This window comes from Prosopis cineraria, unplaced genomic scaffold, assembly GCF_029017545.1.
Source record: "Prosopis cineraria cultivar Desert tree isolate PC_DT_omini unplaced genomic scaffold, ASM2901754v1 PC1, whole genome shotgun sequence".
In the NCBI taxonomy this organism is placed as follows: domain Eukaryota; kingdom Viridiplantae; phylum Streptophyta; class Magnoliopsida; order Fabales; family Fabaceae; genus Prosopis; species Prosopis cineraria.
The window spans coordinates 6142503-6169837 of NW_026555332.1; the positions used below are offsets into that span (position 1 = coordinate 6142503).

Genomic DNA, 27335 nt, shown 5'->3' on the forward strand with positions numbered 1-27335 from the left:
AAATATTTTAGATATAAGGACAGAAGGAATAATTTCAATTGTCATTATAATTAAAAAGATGTATAATTTTTTTTAAGAAGTTAAGATTCTACTTAATTTTCTTAAAACAGTAAAATATTTATTAATGTGTTATATTGTAATTGAAAAGGAGTAACTTTTACAGCAAATAAGGAATGTTCTGACATATCTTCAAGTTATCAACTGCTTCTAACTCCAGTCTCTGAGCCATGGGAAGATAACTTATGGCTCGACGTAACCATGTGTTCTGAATAGAAATATCCATCAAATTTCAAAAGTTGGAACATCATATGTAAATGCATGCGAGGCCTGGTACATAAGACGAGGCAATATGTATCTGTAGGGATCACTTTCTCTTTTCTCTTTTAGATAAGCAGTGCATCTCTCAACTTCAACTTTAACTTCCTTATACAGTGCTTGAGACTTGTTTTTCTCTCTTAATTCCTGCTCCCTCCCTTTCAGGGGGAAAAAAAAAACCAAACAAACAATATCAACTGTCAATTCAACCACCCAGAATTAACTAATCTGTCAAACGATATTGAATTGTTTTAAAATAATTGAACTTAATTAATTAAGAAGTTGTGTGTACCTTTAGTTTCAATTGGTTTTCCAAAATAATAGTAGAACCGGCCAGGAAATTTGGGCACAATTCCTGGATAATAAATTTGTTGATTTGCCACTTCACCATTAGCATCGCTTCTGGGAAAAAAAAGTGCCAATTTTGTAAGGAATTGGCAATGAAGCAAAAAAGACAGAGGTAAAGCCTTTTGGAGGAGTTGGGGATGTCTCAAATGATTTTTGATACTCAGGTGTAACATCCTAGTTCTATGCGCATTTATTTTATAACCTTCCAATGAATCTGATGAGTGTGCCAAGAAATAATTTAAAGGAATAAGAAAACTTGTAGGGTCTATTTGGTTTCTATTCTTATTTTTTGTTTTTTAAAACTGTTTTATAATACATTTTTGAAAATTATTTTTAAAACAAAAATAAAATAAAAATCTGTTTGGTTATGTAATTTAAAAATATTTTTAGAATAAAAAAAATGAACTGATGGTGATGGTTATAGACAATTAATGGTAAAAATTAATAATAAAAATTAGTCAAGATAACTATAATTTTTAATAATTAAATTAATGTATTTTAAAAATAAAAAATAAAATAAAAACAATTTAAAATTGTTTCTATTTTTTTTTTTTAAAAATAAAAAATGAAAACAGTTTTAGAAACAACTAAATGAAAAACACTTATCAAAAAAAATTTTTAAATTCTTCTATTTTTAAAAATAAAAACATTTTTTTAAAATAGAAAACAAACATATTATAATTTGAGATATTGATTTAATTTTTCAAGTTTAATTTTTGTCATTTCAATCCTTAGTGTTTCATGAACTTGTCTAAATAGTCCTTAACCTTATGAGAGAAATTAACATCGTTAAGTTATGCTGATGTGGCTAATAGAATGATGATGTGACAACCATGTAGATTAATAAAGTGAGAAGCAAGAATGTTGACTTGGATAAGAAAAAATGCCACATAGATTAAATAAGGACTCATAAATAATAAAATAAAATACATCAGGACTAGGAGATTTGGCTTATGTGTATTAGTTTAATCCACGTGTATATTCCACATCACAACATATAATTTACAAGTCAGCTTTTTTTTTTTTGGATTAATTTGTCTTGTAAAACTTAGATGACTAACTTGATAATTAAAGGAAATGTTGAGGATTGAAAAGATAGAAATTAATTAAACTTGAGAAATTAAATCGATAAATCCATCAAAGATAAAAGACTAAACGTTACACTGAGATGATAGATATTTCTTTTTATTTGATTCATTCAATCCAGTAATATATGACCCACAAATAGCTATTAAAACCGTTGAAACTATGACATACCTCAACCTTGGAACCTCTTTTGTTAAGCTTTCTATTTCGGTCCTAAAGTAAGGAATCTTGATCAAGTCATCATAATCAATAACAACCTGAAAGCAACATGATGTTGAGTTATATGCAACACACAAACATTCTCTTTTTGTCTTCAAACCCCTTTGTGGCATAATTAAATATCTAGTATAATTATTAAAAGGTTGTTCATGAGTCACAACACGAGTAGTCAAGGATATGATCCTGCTCTTGTAAATTGTAATGTAGAAGAAAGGATAGCTGGAAGGATCACTCTCTGAAACTTACTTGGACAAAGTCATCTTCTCCAACAGTTGCAAAAGGTATAATCTTGGCTCCAAATCTGGCAGCCATCCTAACAAACTCTGCTTCTTCAGGCCAGAATAATTTGTATTCCTCACCCTGCAAAATATTGAAGAGCTTGAGATTTCAAACCGTACAAACATATATAACATGTCTTCACAATTAACTACAATAACAAGTTTTATCTTACTAGATGTAGTTGTCTATATGGATTGTTTGATAATGTCATTGTACTCTATCAATAACCAATATTTGAATATATTGTTAATCAAAAAGTCTCATTTAATAACTTTATGAAGTGTTCTCTCTAATTTTTCTCCGCCTCTCTTTACAAGATTAATAATGACTATCTGTTCCACTCTTATAACTGGTATCTCACACTGCATTCTTTACGCATGTCCAAACTATCTTAAATCATGTTTTTAATATTTTTTTTCGTTTAATATAGATGCTACATTAACTGTTTTTCATATATGCTTATTACAAATCTTATCTTTTTGTATATATTTACACATCTATCTCAGCATCTCTCATCTCTGCTATTCTAATTTTATATTCTTGTTGTCTCTTCAAAGCCCAATATTCAAAGCCATTCAAAGCTTATTATGGCAATAAAAATTGACATCCAAAAGATGCACCCATTGACAGTTACCTTACGATGTAGAGCCTCACGTATCCCTCCTGGATATAGGAGAACATGAGCATTGGAAGAGAAAAGCTTGTACAAGTTATTTGCAGTGACAGGAACAGCACCAAGAAGTTTGTATGAATCATATATTAAAGGTAAATCAGGAAATTTTCCGTTTTTTGATCTCTGGAAAAATCCCGGATGTGCCAATGCGCGTACTAAAATTTTTCTCTGAGACAAAATATTGGCAATTAGATGGAATGAGTCCGATCCCAGAAGCGCGTGATATCCAACTAACAGGGCAGGACCTTCTAATGGTATTCCATCAAGGCCTCTTACAACTGTCCCATCCTCCAAAGTTGAGAGCATTACTGTACTTGTGAGGCTGTTGATCAATCTGTAAACAATATACAAAAATCAAAGTTGGAACCTGTCAGTATTTGAACTATTTTCTTCATATACAATTCACTCAACCAGAAGAAAAGTAACTTGACATAGAGGGCTGTCATCAGTTTGCTGAAATGTAGCATAATGTGACGAAGTCAAAATCCTCACGAGGTTAAAATATTCTAGAAGCTTTCGGAACGATCTAGGACAATCAAGAAAGCATCGGAGTCTTCTGAAATATGCTGGTATGGCCTCAAAAGACCTAGATATCTCTAGAATAGCATAGAGAACACTTGAGGTATCTAGATTATTTTAGGGATATCCTTCTCTTGTACATTCTAGAATTCTCCTTGTAAAATATCAAGATATTTCTTGTAGATATTTCTAGAGGAGGAATGTACATCGTAGGATCAAATCAATCCCAATCGTCCATTAAGGAGGTGAAAATTTTTTAGAGAAAGGGGGAGGCCTATAAATACCCCCTCACCCCTCATTTGTAACTCAAGCAACTCAAGCAAGTAGTAAAGCTTTCAAAGTTCATTCACTCAAGCTCTCTACTCTCTACTTGTGCATTTAGCTCTCTTAGTCTCTTTGTCTACTTGTGGGTTCAGCTGATTTAACAAAGATCAAGAGGGTGATCAAGCTAAGGCTGGCAAAGTTCAAGGAAAGGGAGTTCCAAGGCCGTGACAATAAGTTATCTAGGTTGTTAACATTTTTCTTTTTTAAATTTCAAGTGATAGCCTGCAGATCAAACGCATGATTTGGGACCATTAATTAAGAGTGAAACTAGATCACGAGGCCATCATCTTATCAATCAACTTGTTCAAAAGGAAAAACATAACTGTTAGCCTTTTTAGACTATAATTTTATTGTGTTTTGTTATTGATTTTTATTTTTTTTTATATTCTAAGTTGCTACATTTTCCTTTATATAACTTTAGTTCCTCTATTTTAAATATTTTTAGATAATAATGATATGATATTAATGGTGTTAAATTATCTAATATGTAATTAATGGTGTTAAATCTTGTGTGAATATTAGAATAAAGATGAGGTGACAATCTAATCAACAGATGAAAAAGGGCAAGGTGAAGGCTTATGCTGACAGAAGCACTAGGTGCAGAACCAACATGCAATTTAACTTGATCAAAAAAATTGATTAGAGCATTTGACACATAAAGGTGAAAGGCTTGACCAATAGTGATGGGAAACCACTTTCTAATGCTAACAAACTTTGTCGCTGGAATAGCCTTTGTCAGGATAGTTGATTCATTCTGATTGAAACATGTCAACATCTCCATTGACATCAATAATTACACATTAGATAATTTAAAATAGTTAGTACCACATAATTATTTTTTTATAAATATTTAAAAGTAGAGAGACTAATATTGTATACAGAAAAATTAGAGGGATATATGTAAACATCAAAAAATATACATGAACTAATAACTAAACATGAAAAAACTGTATGCAGTTACCAATAGTCATGTTTTTCCTGTTCAAAAATTAAGGAAAACAAAACAAACAATAATCTGCAAATGTTACTTCCAAGAATTTGTTTCCAACAATAATACAGCATTAATTTACCTATTTATTTCCATTGGTTTTTCAAGTTCATTTGGTGATGGTGGCATAAAATCTGAAACATAGTCATGATACTTGCCACGACGGTAAAAAGAAGTGCTCTTAATGATCGTTAACAAGTCAATAGTGCCTTCCTGTTACCAATGAACAAAGCCAAACCATGTTAGGATATCCCTTCCTAGAGTTCCAATTTTTTTCTCTATTATCTTTCTGATAGAAAGGTTTAGAATGAAGATCACATGGAGAGAACCATACCAGGAAAAGGAAATGACCACTGTTATCAAACTTACGAAGCTCACATTTTGGTAGTAAACGATAAAGCCTTTCACCTTCTTGATGACTATCAAGCAACTGATCCTTTCCACTAAATATGTATATGGTACAAAAGTTTAAGAAGACAACAGTAACAATATGTGTACACGACATAGATAGAAACAATTTACTGGTAAAAATCAGACACCATAACTGCGAAGAGTTCAGTGCAAAAAGAGGAGTATGATCCGTTTTATTATGTAATGTTTGGTAGGTAAAAAAAAAAAATGTTTTTCTAGAAAGAAAATGGAAAATGAACTATCTGATTTTCTTTCCAGGTACATTTCTCATTTCTTTTTTAAAAAACATTTTTCTGTATCCCAAACCTTGCATTACAATTTGCATTTTTCCAAATTCTGATTTCCCAACATAAGATTTCAAAGTTTGGACAATTGCATACTTCTATTATTTAAAACAGTATTTTACATTATCAAAAAAAGTTGATCCAACTGGTAAGGATTTGTTATATGACTCACAAAGTCGTGAGTTCAAATCCTACCATCAATGTGAGTACTTTGTAAATGGATCATCTGTAAGTATTTCTGTAAGTTCTTGTTGAAGATATATTTTAAACCTTAATGAGTTTCTGAGAATGAGTACATACAAGTGTTTTTGTGTAAAAATAATCGTATTTCCATTTTTTTAGCAGGCTATGGCATTGAAAAGTAACTGGAATATAATGATCTTAAGAGAATTTGTTAAAGTAAGATTGTTATAGTTGATGGATTCCCCTCACTGCAGAAAACTAGAAGTGCATGAAAACTAGTTGATTCGGTTGCTTCCTTTGAGCAATTTTTTCAAGTTTAATGACAAGAAGCTGATTAACAAAGTATTGATGGACCTGCTAAGTATCAAGATCTGAGCTTTGATGGAATGAAGGCGAGAATTAACATAAGCGGAAGAGGACTTAAGCATCCGAAGTTTCCATAAAAGTGTGTCTCTTGGCAATATATCAGCAATAACCTGAGAACTCAATCAACAAGTAATTGTGAATGCTAAAGGCAACTAAATGGAGGACACAGGTCTGTCACGGACAAATTAAAGTATAGCCAATCAACTCCTATATGGTTACAAACAATAAAATATAGGGAAAATATAACTGATGGTTCTTATACTTTGATCGTGTTTTTGGTACAATGTTAGTCCTTATATTTTTGAATATAACCATAAGGACATAACAGCAAACATATGTCCATAAATTCCATTCTTGCTCATGCTGACTCGTTAAAATTATAATGAGATATATAAAAACGAGTAGAAGATAAGAAGAAACAAAAAGACAATAAATCATAATTTTTAAACATGCCTACAAAAAGTACAGAACACCCAACAACACCATGTCTAAGGGCAAATTTCATGAGTGTCATCATACATATTTTTTACACAAATTCTAATTACGACCTGTGTGAAAAGTCTACCAACACTTTAACTTATTTACAAAAATACCACCACACATATTTTTTAGACCAGTTCTTTTTCAACTAGTATATAAACTAGGTGTAAAAAGCTATTGATCCACTAGTGACGTCATAGACAAAGTTTTTGAAGGAAAAAAAAACATGATGGCTAGGGCAAAAAGATAGAAATATTAATAATCATTTTACTTATATAATGTTTAACTTAATTATCATAATTTTACTAACTTAGCAACAAAATTAACATACTTACGTACACATCATCAACAGATTTAACTTTGTCAAGGATGATTAAAACTAACATTGCAGACAAATGAAAATTAAAGGATTAGAAGTAATGAAAAAAATTTAGGGACTAATACAAAAACATACTAAAAGTATATGAACCAACAATTTTATTATTTTTTAAAAAATATACTATCAAATTTTATATTTAGACAAAATCCATAACATACGCAGGACATAAATAAAGCACATCTGACGCTGCTGTTACTATAGGGAGGGTCACTATTTTGAGAATAAAAAAGAGAGTTGTATCTTACTGGTAGGGAAGATGACAAAATACTAAGATCCTCCAGTAACTCTCTAGCTGTATTTTGCTGGGGAAGTCCTTTCACCATATAATCCAACAACATAGTCAAAGGATCACCTAAAGCAAATATAAAATTTGAAGGGACCAATAAGAAAGAGACGCTATATTTTAATTTATTTGCCAAGAGCAAAAGATATCATATTGGTTCATTACATAAAATCTTAATTTTGCTTTGAAGATTATCATTGTGCACGGCGAGGAATTCAACCATGAGATCCTTATGACATTGATGGGAAAGAATGTTAAAATCTATAAAGGTGAATTTGGATACATAAAGATTTGGATTTAAACTAAATTTTTCATTTAGATACATAAAAGTATTTGGATTTAAATTTGATCTGAATCCAAGTTCATGCTTGTTTTATAACTTCTTTGTAATTTTAAATATATCTCTATATCCTTGTTATTTGAATTTCCAGCTACTCAAATCTTTTCATTTTTTTTATATCTTCACTATTAGTATCTCTGTTATTATTTTCGTCACTAATCTTTTCTCACGTTTTCATCTCCTATTGATTGAAAAATAGTTAGAAGCAAGCTTATCACCTTCAGTTTTCTGTTTTTGTTTCGAATCTTAACTCTTATGTTCTTTACCTTTAAAATTTTTTTAATTATTCAAACAAATAATTTTAAATATAGGACTTTAAGTCTAAAACTTGAAGTCAAATCCATCAATCCAAGCACTATCTAGAAGATTTTAGAATGGAAAATTGTGTCAACTCTCATCTAACGCAGAACTTGAGCATATATAATTAAAAATGAAATTGCAACTAGTAGGAGTAGAAAATCAAACCTGCCAACAAACTAAGAAAATAAGGCACGCCAAGAGAAGTTGGGAAGGTATAGCTTCCAAAAATGGTGTTAGACGTTGCAATTGTGATCTGCTGTATGAAGTAGCTGCAAATGTATACCAAAAAAACTTTTAACATATGCAGTTTGGATCAGTTAAGAAGGAACAGATCAAAAAAATGTAACTGGTGTCAAGTGTCAATACAGATCTAGAAAGTAGAAAATAACATATCAAAAAGTCCTTTTTTTTTTGCCAGTAGTGCTTGCTGATACCATTTCTAATGAATAACGTGATTAAATTGCCAAAATGCAGTGATTGATGTACCCTTACGCACGACAGCAAACTAGTAATGATGCATTTATAAGTCACATTCTAGAAGGTTCATTTGATCTCATTTATAAGTCATGGTGCATCTTTTTAAGTAATATTTAAAAAGTATTTCCAAAATTATCCTTTATGAGAGAGAAAAAATAACATGACATTACTTTTTAGATTTGTTATATAGAGACATATTTAGAATTCTACAAACTTTTATTCTTTGAACTTTTTTTACATTGGTATTGATGAAATTAGTAAAAATGATTTATAAAGAGGATCGAAGAATATCATATATCATTACTAATTAACAGCCCACATATAAGTTCAACTCAGGGGAGTACACAAGCCGGCTTCTCCTCAACTCATGCCTAGCCTAATATGCCTATTCCAGTACCAAGCTACCCTAGGGTTTGGGTCGGGTTTTGGCCCAACCCAAAAAAACATTTTTAAAAATAATTTTAAAATTTGAAAGTAATTTTATTAATCAACAAAAAATATGTAATTATAATCATTAGAAATGCATTTGTATAAAACTAATATTAGAATTAAAAGAAATAATGTTTTAAATTATATATATTAAATTATGAAAAAGATTAGAAAAGTTGTAATCATAAAAAATGTCCATAATGAACATAAAAATGATTAATACATAAAAAATACTAAGTAAAATAACACTATAAAACAATTATTTTTACAAAAAAATTAAAAAAATAATGTGTAGGAAGGGGGCAAGGGTTGGATTCCAACCCAGTGCTAGACTCAAAATTTGACTAGACTAGTTCAAGCAGGATCAAGTTAAATGAGCTTTCGGGCTACCTGCACAGTCATAGTTTAATCTCCTCTTTTAGCCATAAACAGTAAAACAAAATTAATGTCATGTAAAATGCTTAGAAATGCTACCTGGATTAGCCAAAATTAGCACAAGATCAATATCAGGGTTGCGGGCTGCAATTGCTAGTGCAAGGCACGCTCCTAAAGAATCTCCAATAAGATATATGGGTTTGTTTGGATTGCTTTCACTCTCAGACCTGACAGTTCTCTCAACCATCTTCACAAGTTCTGCAACCAGTAAACATGAATACCAACATATGTTAGTTGAAAGACCGTGCTGTGATCATTTCAATTTTCAACGCAGTAAACATGCTCTTCCTCATTTTATATCAATTATTTTAATTGTTGGTTGAGGTTCATTTTTTTTTCTTGAATTTTTTTAGGAGCGCTAGGCATCTTATACCGATAAGTGTGGCAATTTTTCTCTTGATCTATCTTTTTGATGAGCAAAAAACTCCTTCCATTATTCACCCATTAATTTTTTTCATTTTTCCATTGATTTGGCATGTGCATGTGCATGGAACCCAAGTACAGTGACATGTAGGATTTTAATCATGTCTTTTGGTATTAATTATTAAAATTTTAAATATTTTAATATTTAATAATTTAAATATTATTGATTATAAATATTCATCCAAAATTTATAATTTTTTTAAATATTTACAACTCAAATAAGTTTTTCACAAATTTATAGATGTTTTGTGAATTGCATATGGAGATTTGTAAGTAACAATAATAATAATTACAAATAACTTACAGAAAATGATCTTATAAAAAATTAATATTGATTAAGTTTCATAAATTTTTAGGCTATTCTCTATAATTTTTTTGGTCAACTAACGATCTTCTTTCCAAATATTACACAACCTAAAATTTAATATTTTGATATCTTTATGTTTTTTAACTTCGTATTAAAAAAGGAGAAAATGAACCTCCAAATTAACAAATAAAATTAATATTATCTTGTTGAATTTGCACTACCAATTTTAAAATTAGGAACATATTGGATTATATCAAAATACCAATTAAGAACTTAAGGGACTTGCTTTACATTTTAAAATTTGTTGGGACTTTACTTAAATAAAATAATTTCTTAAGTGTCATTCATCGTGATGAGTACGAATTACTCTAGATGTATTATAATTAATATATTTTTAGCTTAGTTGAAAAGTTAAGCAAGTGATACTTCAATTTTAAATATTCGTTAATTTGACTATTAGTTGAGCAAAAACATTATAGAGAATGACCTAGAAAATTTAAGAAATTTAATCAATATTCATTTTCTTATAAGGTTATTTTTTGTAATTTATTTGTAAATATTATTGCTATTACTATGTACAAATCTTCGCACAAAATTTACAAGTCATCTATAAATTTTTGTAAAACTAGTTCGAGCTTTTAATATTTTAAAAAATAATTTATAAATTTTGAATGATTATTTATAAATAATAATATTTAAATTATTAAATCATTAAATATTTAATATTTTAATAATATTTATTAAATTTTATGCTAACAAGTTTTCAGGGTGTCCAATGCTCCTGGAAAAAGAGTTAGTAGCAAGTTAGTATTAAAGGACTTGGTTAGAGTCATACTGTTGCTACACGTGAGCTTTACACACATGCTATGTCAGTAGAAAATATCAAAGTTAACAAGTGACTAATGGAAGGAGTTTTTTGCTCCTTGAAAAAATAATTCAAGGAGAAAATTGACCCATTATCAGTACAATATACCTAGTGCTTCTAAAAAAATTCAAATGTAAAAATGAATATTAAAACTTCAACTATTAAGGTGGGTTATCTTTGGCCAAAATGGTCGGAATAAAATTCAACATATATATAGGCTACACATATAAATATAAAAAATGTGTGGCCATTGTCATGATTAAGCCCAAATAAAAGTGATCTATTTGAAAAGTTTATGGGGTGTAATTATATTGTTATGTAATTAATGTGTTGGACTGAAGTGGTATTTATAACTTGTTATGGGGTCAAATTACAAATATCACAAACTTAAGTATATAAATGAGGGTCATGATCATCTCCAAATCAGGCATGGCAAGATATTAGTTCTTTGACCCCCTTCAAAGGGCTATGTTTGCGAAAGTTTCTGATGTTTACAATATAAAAAATCACAATATCAATCCATCATCCTCTAAAATCCTGTGATATTTCTAACTATAAATTATGGCACATTTTCGCATTTAGTCTTTTCTATTATTCTAAATTGATATGTGATTTTTTTTAAGTTTATGGATTTGATTGTAATCATTTCTATAGCTTGAATATGTATACTCCATTAGTTAGGAACAACCGATTACAATAGTAACTTCATAGCATGGTAAACTATATGTAATGGTTAGCATAAAAAACTAAAGGATGCAATGAGAAAGAGAAAAGGAGGAGACCTGTAAATGGTGTCCGATCGGTAACCGGAATGTGCAAGCACCGCATATTAAAAATCCTTCATTCAAGAGAAAGAGAACTTATTATACCTCAGGCTTCAGCTAATCAAATATGAGTAATTACATCAAGCTAGAAGAATAGAAAATCGGCATTCCCAAAATAGTTAAATGGTTTAACACATACAAGCTTCCTCCAATTCTATTTAAAAAAACATAGGGAGAAAATTTTTTTGTCCCTTTATTTTTTTTTTGTCTTTTTCATAAGTTATATCATTAATCTTTTATCACAAATTTTTTCTTTTATCCTCCAATAAGTGAAGCCCACATTCTGCAGCTCATCAATATTTTGGCTCACATGAGCCATTCATTTCTTCATAAAATAATCTCTACCATTCATTTTAAATTTGTTTTTTTATATTCTTACTATTGTATTATCAAATTAAATATTATAAAATTATAAAAAAAATTATATTAAATTGGATCGGCCATATTATATTTATACTGTCTAGAGTAAATTTGAATAGTCGATTTGTAAAATTAGAAGAAAATTAACATTAAATTATATAGTCTAGATTATATTTGTATTAGCCAGATTGATAATGAACAAATTTATTAATTTTTAGTCTGGATGATCTAAATCTCATCAAGGGTGATAAGTACTATGATGCTCATCTCCGGGTAAGCATAGAAGACAATCCATATTTAATATTAAATTTTTATAATTTTTATAAATTTTTATTTTAATAATAAAATATTCAAAATATCTAAAAAATAAATTTAAATCAATGGTAGGGATTATTTTATGATAAAATGAATGGCCCATATGAGCACCCCGTGCTCGTCACTGTGATGAAAGTAAATTATGAAAGTATATATATTCATTAGTGGTAAAATTAGAAATTTATTAAATTTTTATACCGAATTAATCAATTTTAATATTTTTTATTTCAATATAATATTTAAAAAAATTATAAATAAAATTAAAAGAGTAATAGGCTAAGTCTTTAATATTTACAATAGTTAATTCATACTTTCCCAATTTTTGATGATGTGAAATGAGTCCCAATCCCACGCCATCAATCCCTGCAAAATATTTAGAATACAAATTAATTTAGATAACAATTTAATTAGATTATGCTCGAGATACCTTTGAGGCCATTATTATTAATAACAATCCCATATAATAGGATTTTTATTATTTTAGGGGTGAAGTGATAATATCTCCAAGTTTTCTAGTTTACCAAGTCATGAAAAAAAAAACATAATCTATATTGAAATAATCATAATTTGACAATAGAATGCTAAAAATACAAATTCCACTTGCTATTAAAAATGACGAATTATTTTATTTTAAAATTTGTTTTAGCGGCACAACAATTTTTTATATTAAAATTTTTTTTCACAGGCATATTAAAAATATAAAAAATTCATTAAATTATTGAATTTAATACTTTTATTAAAAATAAAAACTTTTTCTTTATTTTATAATTTGTTTTCACATACTTATAAAATAATATAAATAATACGTTTTATTTTAAAATTTTTCATCTTGTACATATTATAAATATAAATATCTTCTATCTTAAATATTTTTTCCATGCAAATTAAAATATAAATAACTTGTTTTTTTTTTAATTTTTTACTACATACACATTCCAAATATGAAAGTAATTTGTTGTATTTTATAATTTATTTTTCCCTTACATATTAAATATATAGATATCTAATCTAATTTTTTATTCTAATTTTTTATTTGTTCCCATGTATATAAGGTAATGTAAATAGCAACGTGTTCTATTTTAAAATGGGTTGTCCCTATACATATTGAAAATAAAAACAATAATTAAAAATATAAATAACAATTTTTTTATTCAATCAAATTAGTAAATAAAACCAGTGGAAGTCAAATTATACTGCACCCTATAGCTTTCTTTTGTCTCTTCCTCTTTTGTTATTCGACTTCGACAATTAAATTAGTATCTTAGTTTATTTGAGAGTGTGAAGTTTATTTGTATGTAGGTTTCTAGTTTTGCGGTTTCTTTTGTGTTAAGTTCTATTATTACTCTCTTTAAAACAAATATAGATTCTTTTTGAAAACCTTTTTAACATTTAATATAAAATCACATCCATTTCAATTTATTAAATATTTTTTAGAATACCCCTAATTTATGCTCCTTTCTTTCTAAATATAAAATCATTTTTTATATCGGAGACAATCTTGTTTGATATAATATCTGCTAGTATTAAATTTGCTCTATATCCACTGTGTAAGAATTTTATATTTTACTCTCTTTAGACCATGGTATAAGCATCTTCTAAAATCATTGCTTGATTTAAAATATAAGGCATTACGTATAGTTTCTTTAATAATTTTTTGGCCATACCATTGTTTTATTTATTACTCTTTTTGAAAAAAAGAAATGTGTTGAAATTTCAATTGGCATTATTAAAATATTTATATAGGATATTTAATGAGAATGTGTGAAAAGATGTAAATTTTTTTAAAAGATTAATATTTTACCTAACTTTTTTTTTTAGAACTGATGTTCTATATTGTGGTATAAAGAGAGTAATACTTTCCTCTAGTCCATAATGTAAGACAAACTTAACTAACTTTACACTTATGAAAAATTATAGTTATATCCTTAAAATTATTTAAAAACATATGTAACTTTTCAAATTTGCCATTCTTCACAATTTTTAATCATATTAAATTTTTGTCCAAGAATTCAAATCCTAAAAAATAAACAGAGAGTAAAATTGAAAAACAATTAGGATTGTTTGGTTTTGTTCTCAATTTTTTGTTTTTTAAAAACTAGTTTTTAATTTAATTTTTAGAAGTTGTTTTTCAAAACAAAATAAAATGAAAATTTATTTGATTATGTTAATTTAAAAATAATTTTAGAGTTAAAAAATGGCTCATAGTGGTGGCTGCTAATGATTAATAATGATGATTTATTATAGTGGTTGACTATAAGATAATTTACAATAGTCAAATGTAGTATGTTTTTTTTTTAAAAGAAAAAACAACTCTAATTTTTTTTATTTTATTGTTTTAAAAAAAAGAATGAGAAATTTTTTTAAAACATTTAAATTCAAAACACTTAAACACATTTTTTCTTTTTCTTTTGTTTTTAAAAACCAAAACCAATTTTTAAAAACAAAAACCAAACAGGCGTTAATGTTGGATACATCTTATTTTGATGAATACAAAACTCAAGAATAGGTTATGTTTCATGTGCAAATTATATTATGACAAAACTATCCAAAAAGAGCAAATGGACAAGAACAAGAGAAGAATTAGTTTGAATATGTTTAATTAATCTTTTATTTCTCTTAGTTTAATTGTTAAAAACCATTTAGAGAGCTTGCATATTCAATGGTGGAAAACTTCTTAATTTGAAAGACATGTTATAAGCTCATTCATTTTGATTTTAACTTAGAAAACATATTATAAAGCATTTCAATGTTTTAAACCCTTTTTCACAAGTTCTAAGTAGGACATGCTTGTTTTAGATGAAATGTCTAAGATTAAATTTTGTGTGTTGAACACTTTTTCACAAGTTTTGGTTTGCTTGCTCACATGAACTAGAGTAACAGAATGTGAACCTATTCTGTTTGTTGAAAAACATGAGTTTCAAGTTAAAACATGAGAGTTTTAGAGTGACAGAGAGGAAGTTGATTCTGTATATTCAAACTTGCGAGGATTAGTGTGACAGAGAAGACCATGGTTATGGACTTCTATACAGGCGAGTTCTAGTTGTCTTGCACATGATATATCTGTTGCACTTGAGTCTGAGCCATCCCTTTTCGTGAGTATTAGTCTTATACACATGAGTTTTAATCTAACATTCAAGCTTGCCTATAAAGAGACCTGGACAGTTGTGTAAATTGAAATTTTCTAAGGCTTATGCTTAGAAACTTGTCTAACCCATTTTGGCAAGTATTAGAACTTGCCCATGCAAAAATGAATTGTTGAGAAAGGTCATTCATCTCTACCATCCATTTTTCCGAGTTCTAGCATGAGCCATGTGTGATTTAGAGTTCTAGAGAAGCTTGTGGTTCTGCTTAACTCAAACACATGAGTTTGACGAGGCATGCACACAAGAATTAGCATGAGCTTAACACAAGCCTTTCTATACATCTCAAACACATAAATTTTAGCTCGTACACATGTGAGGTCGAGCTCTGACAAGTATTTAATGAGTTTCACAAATAAAGTACTTTTTCTTGATTGCTTCTTCTAGAACATAATACAATGGCTCTAAACAGCTATTTTGAGGTGTCTAACAATTATATTGATCAAACACTATAAATAGAGTATCATCTAAGTGAGTGAGTGAGTGAGTAATGAATTAACTGTTGTATTCATTGATTTCACCTACTGTATTAACTAGTTTTTGAAAAAGCTCTCTATTCTGGGTTATAAGCTTTCAATTGTATTTTATCTACTTTTTTAAGAGCTTTGTGATTTGATTAGCTCAATCTACATTTCTAAAATGATGAGGAAATGTTTTCTTTAAGTGATTTATTTTTTTTACAAAGGTTTTGTAAGAGATTGAGTGAATCTAGAACTAGTTAGTTTTGGTTGTTATACTAAGGTTGCAAACACCCAATTTAAGCTTATGAATTTAAAGAAAACTCTTAAGTGTGATTTTAAAGATTAGATATAGGTCAAGTGGTTAGGTTGAACTAATATAAATCCTTTATGTTAAGCTTTGCTCTTCTCTCACTTCATTTGTTTTAATTCACTTCATCAAAGGTTGTTTTGATGAAAACTAAGTTATTGTTTTATTCAAAAAAAGTTTTTAAAAATTTTGAGAACACTCAATTTATCTTCCTCTTGGGTGCCATTATTTAACAATTAATTATTCTAAATTTGTCTTATATTTAATGACAAAAAATAACCTTCAAAGTTAGCTTTATGTTAAGGATAGGGAAGCACACTCTCTTGTCCTTAACTGTGATGTATAGATACGATGTGTCAATATTTTTATTTATAAAAAACATAGGATATGATATGTTTAGGATACAAGCCGCGCACATATATTAGTATAGATATTTAAAAAAAAATTCACAAAACACACGATGTATATATATATATATTATATTAATCTAATTATTTTGTTTTAAATATTAGTTTACCCATATCATATAATATTTTGAAATAAAAAAATCTATAAGCTAATTTACAACCTAAAATGGAAATGCTTAAAAGTAAATACTAAAATAAATAAGTAAATAAATAAAATATTTATTTTTGGAAACATAAAAAACCATATTTTCTAAGAAATTTTAATATTTTATTTTAAAAGAAAATTCATAAAAAAATATTAGAACTAAAAAGATAATATGTCAATATTTAACAATTTAATTTCTTAGAAAATGCCTTAAATTATCATTTTCGAAGTATGAACTTGCAATCAATAATATTGGATACATATCAAAAATTAAAAATATTTTAATAAAAAATAATATTATGATACCTTATAGGTACATATCAAAGAAGTGTCAACATGTAATAGTATCTTAAATACAACACAAATATGTCAATCAATTTTAAGTATTGATGCTTCATACATAGAGTTGCTAATTGAGAAGGCCTAGTCCATATGTACTAAAGTCAAAAGCCAATTTACCTTAAAATTGGTTATTTTTTTCAAACCCAACCTTTAATGATCAGGCTTAGAACTAGGCTTCTAAGCCTCTTTTTTTCATTTTTTTTAACTTTTTAAATTTAATTTTTACATTATAATATTACATATATTTTTTTAAAATATAAATTATAATGTTCAAAAATTAAGAATAATTAATATAAATTTTGATTTTAAAACATAAACATATATTTAAAGTATAAATTTAATTTTAAAATTAAAAATATTTCAGTTTTTAAAGGTAAAACAGACATAAGTTTTTATAAGCTTAAATGGGCTGGGCTTAAAAGCTGTTATACTAAAATTTTTAAATTTTTTAATCTTGAGCCCTCGAACAAAAGATTTAAACTGTTGGCTTGTCAAACGTAATCCACCTCATATTCTTAACTCTATTCACAAGTCCTTAAGATAAGGTAAAGTAAACAAACTTGGTGTTTTCTAAGAAATGATAATTATATCATTGAAATTGTTAATATATATATATATATATATATAAAACTTTCCAATTACATTCCTCTTTGCAATTAATGGCTATAATAAATTGTTATTCAAAAAATAATAAATAAACAAGGATGAAATAAAAAAATGTTAATTACTCGATTTTTTTTTTTTCAAACTTTCCCTTATATCAAGAACCCAGGGAGTTTCATTTTATTGTCAGCCTCATCCTAATCTAAATCTAAAATAAATTAAAAATGGGTCATCGAAGCCTTTCTGCTCTGTACCCAAAAAAAAAAAAAATACAAAACTCGAATGTCGAAAACCACGTGAAGGTGAAGCTAATGTATTTCTTGAAATACAAAGGCCTTACCTGGCAAGAAGAGTAAGAGAGGAGCATTGTTGAGCCGCGAACCGCCGTACAACGGCGAAAACCAGCGAGGCGGTCCACCGTCCGGTTTAATCATCTCCTTCGACTGTTCAAAATAATCCCTCCATCCACTCTTAAGTCTCTTATCAAACTCTTTGCATTCATTCTCTTCGCACTCCGACGACCTCCGTTTCTGGGCAGAACTTGTCACCGGACCCGCCAAGCGCTGAGTCACACACCCGACCCGATTAAATTTACGTTTCACATGCGGCGGCGGCGAGGTTGTCTGACGGCGGAACACTCGGGAAGAGCCGCCGGGGAAAAGACAAGAAGGGAACGACAGAGAGATCATGGCAGAGGACATGGGAATGGAGATGCCAAGAACCAAACAAAAAGAAGGATTATATATTTGAGTTCAATTGAATGATATACAAATGAAGTTGAGTGGTCATGTGTAACTCTGCAAGATAGTTAGACATGTGGGCAGGCAAAGTAACTGCCATTAATAGTAATACCCACAGGCAGCAGCAGGTGCAGGACGCAGTTGGGTGGGTAAGTGCCCCAACTCATCTGGAAAAGTGTAGTAGGACTAACGGATTTCTTAAAAATTAGTTCTCATTACCTCAATTGTTTTTTTAGGAAAAATTAATCTTTCAGTCCCCTAACTTTTAAGTTATTTGTAACTTAATTTCTTAACTATAACTCGCTGTGACTCAATCCCTCAACTATAACTCGTATATGACTCAATCTCTCAACTTTTAAATCATTATAAATTAGTCCCTTAACTTTTGTTAATTTTTTTTATATGTTAGCTTATATCTCACATCAATGAACAAGAGGAGGGTATTTTAAAATAATATATGAGTATTTTTTATCCCTCTTATTTGATAAGAATTTTTTTAAAAAAAATAAAAAATAAGGATCGAGTTATAGGTAAATCAAAAGTTGAGGGATTGAATTACAGCGAATTATAGTTGAAAGATTGAGTTACAAGTGAGTTAAAAGTTAAAGGATTAAAAGATTAGTTTTTTATTTTTTTTTTTAAGATATCTCAAGATATCACCTGCTATCTTGAGATATCTTAAATTTATCGTCCATCCCAAACTAATCTGAAAACCAACGTTGGAGACGTTATTATGGTTAGCGGTTATTCATTAATTTTATAAGAACAGTCAGCTTTCCTCATTCCATTAAGTTTTATTCTTAAAACTGTTATAAATCAATTAAAGAAGGTTGGCTGCTTTTCTCAAATTAATAGATAGATACTATTTACCACTGTCAATTTAAGGATACCAAAAAATTTTAGAAAAGTTTATGAATATTTTTACACATTTACCTTTATATTTAGATTTAGATTATTTTTATAAAAATATCATTTAAATTTTACTTCTCTAATATTATTTTGAAAAACTAAATATTTATTATATATATTAAATATTTTTATTGTTTTTATATAATTATGTACCCCTGGTTCAAGTTGCTGCGTTCGATAATGATAGCCACATTTAATTGATGTCTAAAATTATTTTAGGATACTTGTCCGGTAGTCCACGTTTAAGGCGGTTCGTTTAGGATTTTTTTTTTCATAATAAAATCACCTTTTTATAAAAAAAAAGTTTATTTTATAAAATTTTATGATGCTTATTTTAAATTTTGAAAATAAATAGCATAAAAAATAAATTTTTTAATTATTTTGACAATGTAACTTGAATAACTTAGGAAAAATATTCTGAAGATAAAAAATGTCAAAAATACAAAGATACATAAATATATTATAAAATTTTAAAATAACTAGATAATAAATATTAAAAAATCTAAAAATAACTAAATAATAATTAATTTTATTGTTGTAATCAAACACATAATAATATCTTCTTTTTACAAAATACTTTTTTATAAAATTTTTAAATTATTTAAAAATCAATTTTAAATGTAATAATGGCTTTGTTTTGGAATGATAAGAAAATAAGGAGTAGAGAAAAATAGAAAAAAAAAACAGAGAATTAAGGTTAATTTTATCCTTCACTATATGATAAAGATCACTAGCAGTATTAAACTGGACTTGAAGTCATTTTAGCCCCCTCAAGATAAAAGATTTCGTCCTGGCAGTTAACTTGGCTAGCTGCATTGTTATGTGGATCTCACATATAATTTTTTAAATATTTTTTATTGTAAAATATTACTTGTGAGCTCACATTATTTTTTTAAATTCCCCCCTCTCTCCTCTCTCACCCTCCCTCCTCGGCAACTCGACCCTTCCCCTCTTCATCATCTTCTGCTCGTCTCTCTCACCCTCTCCCTCTCTCTCTCTTTTCTCCTCCCCCCTTCCTCTTCCTCTCTCTGTAACTTATCCATAACGCCCTAAATGGTGAAGAAGCATATGTGGAGGTGGAGAAGGACATGATGCATGTGGCGTTCATGGCAGACGGTGGCATATCAATAGCAACAAGAACTTCGCCCATGTGAACGACACCTACAACACTTGTATAGTGTCGATAGAAGGGGACCACTGTTGGATATTATAAATATTTTTTAGTATTTCAAAAGAAATTATTATAAATTAATATTATTAATTATTATTTAAGTTTTTATAACATATAATTTAAATAATATTATTATTTGAAACCGTTTTTTAATTGTGATTAAGGTGATTTTATTGCCCAGTATTATGAGATCTACCTATAAAAGGCAATGCTAGCCACAGGTTCAGAGAGAGCCTTGGAACTCTTGACCTTTCTCTCATCTTCTATTATACTAGTTCATTGTGTAGTTACCTGAATATATTTTATGAATTTTTGTTATTCTGTGTCCCTACTTTTAGTAGGAAGAGTCTGTTTAATCTTGGGGAGTTACCGCCTGATCAACCCAATGTGACGGAATAGCTCTTAAAGACAGTATTCTTGGACACGACTCAGACTAAATTTTACCAGCTAGTGCCAACAATCTTAAGAGCTAGTTCCTACTAAACTTGTTTGGCTATACTAAACTTGATGGTTTTGGGACCCAATGGAGGCATGTGATGAGGCAGCTAGATTCGATGATGTTGATGAGCAAAATTGAGTGTTGGGGCACATGTGAGTAAGCATTGGTTAAAATGGCTAACGGTGGATGGGAACACCAATAATGCCAAATTCGTCCCAAAATTCGAACTCGCTTAAGACCTTAAAGGCCTTACATTTTAAGTGGAAAGTCCCAGCATATGAACACTGATGGAGGTGGGAAAACAAAGAGGATTGGCGTGTCTTAGCTACTTGCACTTGGTTCGCGTTGATCACGTTTCCAAGGCATGAACGTCTGTGTCGCTAAAAGCTGTCAAAGAGATGTTCTATGTTTCAACCCCACCATAGCTTGGCTTGCATAGCTGGACAAAATATAATCGCTCCATTGTGATTCTTCCATCTGTGCAAATTTGAGGCCTTATTCTGTTTCAGGTATCTATATCTTTTTGCATTTGAAATTGCTATTTATAATGCTATTTTAGTAGTTGGAAATGGTCATAAATTGGGACATGATTTATTGGCCTATAACATATGATAAGAATTGAAAATGTCGCTAGAATTTTTCCAGCAGGTGGCCAGACTGTAGATCATTGTGATGACTAAGCTGTAATTTAAGGACTAAGTTTAAGGGCTGTTATTGAATATTTGTTACCTGACCTATTCAACATTTGTAACAAGTTTAGATCAATACGAACAAAATCATTCAGCAAAGTGAAAGTTATTTACTCAGCTATGGTTAGTAAATTACGATGATGAAAATTTATTATATTTAAGTCAGTTGCATATAAGTTGTGTGAAAACATTAGGATTCGATGAGTAGTTTTCAATGTCTTTTAAAATTTACATTAATATGTTCGGAGCGTTCTTGCATAAATATAAGAGAAGATGTATTTATATACATATATACATGTGAATTCCTTTATTTTATATTTATGAGGTTATTTGTTGCAAAATCGATTTTCTTGCATTCATTTTAATATAGATAAGAGAGCCACATGCAAGAGGTTTATTGTTGGTAGCTTAACTGCGTTATGACACCATTGGGGTTAGTAGTAACGTTGGCTCTCTAGTTTCTAATCACATATTCATTTATCTTAATGGGATTTAAGTCTAATAAATTTTGCCATTATCTATTATTAAAGAGGCCTAGATTTATCCAACGGGGTTCTTATATTATAACGTTGGTGTTTTGGTGGCAAAATATCATTGGAATGGGTAATGATAGTTATTATATTATAAATAATTTAATTTGAGAAATATCAATGATTTGATGCTTTTGAGCGATAAATCTATTTTCATTTATGATGACAATAGGCTCATGAAGCAAGAAGAAAATATCACCCCCTGATTGTCATGATTGTGATTAATGTAATTGCTTTGTTTAAGGTATTAGTGTATGCTCTGACATGACAAATATTTGAAATAGTAGAATTTGAGTTAGGGAGAAAACTAATGTGGGGCTGTACAGGTTGTACATGTTGAAATGTTTATGGTAGATTTTAAAATATGAGAAATTTTAATTTAATTGGAATGGAAGGAGATTACGTGAAGAGATTTTAATTTAATTAAAACTATTATTGATTTGGTAAGAAAATATTTTACATATGATTAAAATATTTTTTAAGTGTGGGGGTGTTTAGTAAAAATTATTTTGTTTTATTTTAAAATTGTGTTGTGCCATATTGTTATCCTCATTGTGTAAATGCAAAAATTGTGATTTATCACTTTGTGTGGTTTGCAACAAGCATTATGATAGTAGCACGAATTTAATCATTTATCTAATGAAGATAAATGTATTTTGAAAAAAATAGGTGCATGACCTATTTAATTACTTTGACATAAATATTCATTGTTATGAATAGTGATTTAGTTACAAGTGTTATAATCTCATGAGATAACCAATTTTTTAAATTATGAAATTGAGAATAGTAGATTCCCACTGTATAAAATATGTGAATGTTTATTGAATTATAAATTTGTGTAAGACAACCAACTAGTGATTATCCACTCTCAGTAGTGATGAAATCAAAATATAATGATAGAACCATGTGGAGTCCAAGCTAATTAATTTGAAATTGGATGGAGGCTAAGTTGCTAGAAATGATCTAAGCAATTATTTTGTTGTGTAAAACCGACACTTGGCGTCTATGAATTCTTATGGGACTGATTTGTCATTTAAAAAAATGATATATTTTTGTTGTTCAATTTGTGTATGCACAAATTTGTAAGAGTTTGTTACATTAATAAGTGTTAATCCCATAACATATGTTTCATGGAGATTAAGTCTTATAAGAGCATGAGACAAATGAGTATTTGACGGATACCATAAATGTTGGTATCATGTATGATAGATTTCCATCGTATTAAAATAATACAGTGATGTTAACTAAATTTTATATTCAGATGAGAAAAAATCCATTTGAAGCCAAATAAAATATTATGTGAGCTAGAGTTTATTACTTTGAAGTTGGCTAATAATGAGGCTGAGTAGTCAAGAAACTTTTTAGTGAATATTCTACTATGAGTAAAACCGACACAAGCGATGTCGATGATTTGTGATTGCCAAATGGTAATATTCATTGTAAAGAGAACGATGGCATATATAAATATCGTTTAGATACAATTAAGCATGCTAAAAGAAGGAGTCATCTCAATCGATTATGTGAGATCAAATATAAATCTGATGGATCCATTAACTAACCCCTAGGGAAGAATTTTAATTATTCAAATGTCAAGGGTAATGGGACTTAAGCCAATTTAAAATTAACAGTGATAACAACCTAACCTTTATGATTGGAGATCCCATGAAAAAGGTTTAATGGATAAGAATAAGTCATTTGTTAGTTCTACTAGTACTAAATTTTTTGTCCCTTCTAATGGCTTGAGAAAGTATTAAAATGTATTGATTGGAGATTGAGTGAAAGCTCTTAATGTTTTTTATAGTTCTTGTAGTTGGTGTATTCATTGCAGATACACTTGATGAAAACACCTATACAAATGTGAAGTGAGGTCGCTCCTATGAGATTGTGGCGAAATCTCTAGAGCATTTGTTAAAACCAGGCACGCACATGGCCGATAACTTGCAAAACTGCATTAACAATGGAAATTGTGGGGAGTATAATCTGACTAATAAGACCTCTAGCACACGACTAAGATCTATTGGTTCAATAATAAAGTTACACCAACTTTTCTGTATATTAAGTTTTATTAGTCTAGGTTTGGTTCAAGTCAAAAGACACTAAATTCGAAGTGATTATCTTCCATGTGAATAACTCAAAGGATAGTGGTCCTTTTCACACATGTGGGGGATTGTTGAACTTTTGTCAAAAAAGAAAGTCCCATATTGCTCAAATGAATGGAGGCCTTAATAATGTATACTAAGGTATGAGCTTGGGCAAGTAAATGGGCTTAGAGGAAAAGTGAGCTCATGTAAATGCAAGTACTCATGTGTAAGCTAAATATGGTATCAAATAGACTGGGCATTTTTTTAAAATTTTTGAAAACTATTATGTGGAGTTATAAATTAATTGTATAAAATAGTTTTCAAGAAAATTTTTCTTCCTTTTAAAATATGTGGGAGATTGTTGGATATTATAAATATTTTTTAGTATTTCAAAAGGAATTATTATAAATTAATAATATTAATTATTATTTAAGTCTATTTATTATTTTATAACATATAATTTAAATAACATTATTATTTGAAACCATTTTTTAATTGTGATTAAGGTAGTTTTATTACCTAATATTATGAGATCTACCTATAAAAGGCAATGCTCACCACAGGTTCAGAAAGAGCCTTGAAACTCTCAACCTTTCTCTCATCTTCTATCATACTAGTTTATTATATAGTTACGGGAATATATTCTATGAATTTCTATTGTTTTGTGTCTCTACTTTTAGTATGAAGAGTCTGTTTAATCCTGATGAGCTACCAGGTGATCAACCCAGTGTGGCGGAATAGCTCTTAAGGACAGTATCCTTGAGCACAACTCAGACTAGATTTCACCAGCTAGTGCCAACAACCACTTCATCCATCAATATTGGGTTTGAGAACTCAGCCTCTTCAACTTTCTACTCCATCACCAACACCAATGCAACTTCCATTCCATGTTCATCTCTTTGACAGGGACGCCCTTGGTCTTCGAGAGAAGCACATAGATGAAGACATCATGATGGTAATGAAGCCAACTAAGAAGAATAGGGGATTATGTTGGAGATCTATTTTTAACCTCTTATTCCTTTTTTATCTCTATTCTTTGAATAAAAAACAGAGGTGAAATGACCAAAAGAAAGGAGAAGAAGAGATGGTCGATGCTTGCATGGAGACATGAGTTTGGGCTCTCTAGCATGAGCGTTGTGAACTCTAGGTCCACTTCTAAGAGCATCCTCATAATCTAGCTTCAAGGATAGCAACCTGAACAATGCCCCCTATCTCCTCTCCCCTTTCTCTACTCCTCAGTTTCTCTCTTGGTCTCAATGTGTGTTTAGATACCCTAAAAGAATGACAACTCTTTATGTCTGTGTTTGTATGGTTCTTCTTTGCATTATGGACGAGTCATCTCCCAACTTCGTGTTCGAGGTTGTCAACATTTACTTCCATGAATCAAAACTTCAAATGTATGTGAGTATGTGTGTTTTGTGACAGAATGGATATGGAGTTATCGAACTACAAAAAATGGGAATCCATGTGAACCAGTTGGTAAGAAGCAACTCAAGGGAGAGAAGTGAGAAGGTAATGCGGACGGGGGAAGAGAGAGAGATCAGAGAGAGAAGGTCAAAAAAATTAAAAACGCTGACGATGGGACCCATTAACGGTTGATGAGAGCAAATTAACCTCATGTCAGGGCTGCGCAAAAATCTTCCAATTCTATTTGATCTAATCCAATCCGAGATGATTCAATCTTGGTTGATTCATATAAATATTGGTCCTTCAGGGCTAAAAAGACTGAAAAGATCAGAATATTTTTTTAGGTTGGACTGAAAAAGAGATTGGGCATTTGAACCACTTGGTCCAGTCAAGTCCTATTAATTTATTTATTATTATTATAAATAATTTATTTTTGATAAATATTTCAAGTGTAATTGATGCTAAGGAGATGATTATATGAAGATTTATTGAGTTTGTTTATAAATTATTGTTGTAATGCAATATGGTTGAAGTTTGTTGAGTGCTGTTTTTATTACAATTATAAATTTAAATCATTTGAACTACAATAGAAATATTTTTTCTTGTTATTAAAAATTATTATGGATTTATTACTATTACTACTACTACTACTACTACTACTATTATAAATATTTTTACTATTTTAATTTAGTTCATTAGGTTGAAATGGATTACTGTCTCTCATAGAGAAAAAAGAGAAAAACAAAAACTAAGTGAGTACTAAACTAATAGGACTAGTCTCCCAGTCCTATGGACCAAATTTGATCCTATTAATCTTCGAGTTGTCACTGGACAAAATCGGACTTTGAATTGCCTAACCTAGTTTTTTTCATGAAAAAAACTGAATTTTGAGTTAGGTTGAAATCCAATATCGCCCTGTTCTTTGTGCAGCCCTACCTCAGGGTACGGTGATTTGAATTTTAAAGGTTTACAGATACAATTGGCTCTAAGTTGAGTTTAGGATCGATATTGATCTTTCGTGTATAGTTTAGGGATTAAAAAAAACTTTTAATAAAAGAAATGCATTTTTCACCCTTGTTTTTCTTTAATTTCCCTATAGAAAAGGGGGAAACTAATGAAAAAAATTTGTGTTAGGGAGAAAAAAGTCATTTTATTTTCACTTTTTGCCCCTAGTTTTTTCTCCTCCCTAGTTTCATTTAATTCCAACCAGAATTGAAGGGCACTTGTATATAAAAAAAATATATAGAATGACATAGTTACCCTTTTTTAAAAAGATATTTCATGTTAAAATTTGAAAAGTTAGTTGAAAATTATTATTAAGTCAATAGCAAATTGTAAAAAAAATGAGTGTCAAATTTTTATAACAAGTCTTTCCAATCTTTCATGTTAAAAGCTAGAAATTAGCTGCAATTTAATATTGGGTTAAGGTCTAATTTTATCCTTATATTTATTTTTTAAAAGCATTGGGCACCTCATACTATTAAGTAGAGCAATTTTATTCCTAAATTAGTTTTTTGAAAAGCAAAAAACCCCTCCATTAATGAACCGTTAACTCTATCATTATATGCTGATGTGGCATGTGTATGGGGCCTACGCACAATAACATGTAACACTTTGACTATATTTTTTGATACTAATTTGTCTCTAAACTCTTTTGTCCAAAGCGTTGAGTACCCTAAAATTTTTTTTTAGGAGTGCTGGGTACCCTGAAGTCTTATTAAAATAAAATTTAATAAATAATTATTAAAATAT

At 29.2% G+C, this 27335-nt stretch overlaps 1 pseudogene; it reads right to left on the bottom strand.

The window, feature by feature from the left end:
* Positions 1 to 155: 155 nt before the first annotated feature.
* Positions 156 to 18313, bottom strand: LOC129296055 (phytyl ester synthase 2, chloroplastic-like; annotated as a pseudogene).
* Between the last annotated feature and the right edge of the window lie 9022 nt (positions 18314 to 27335).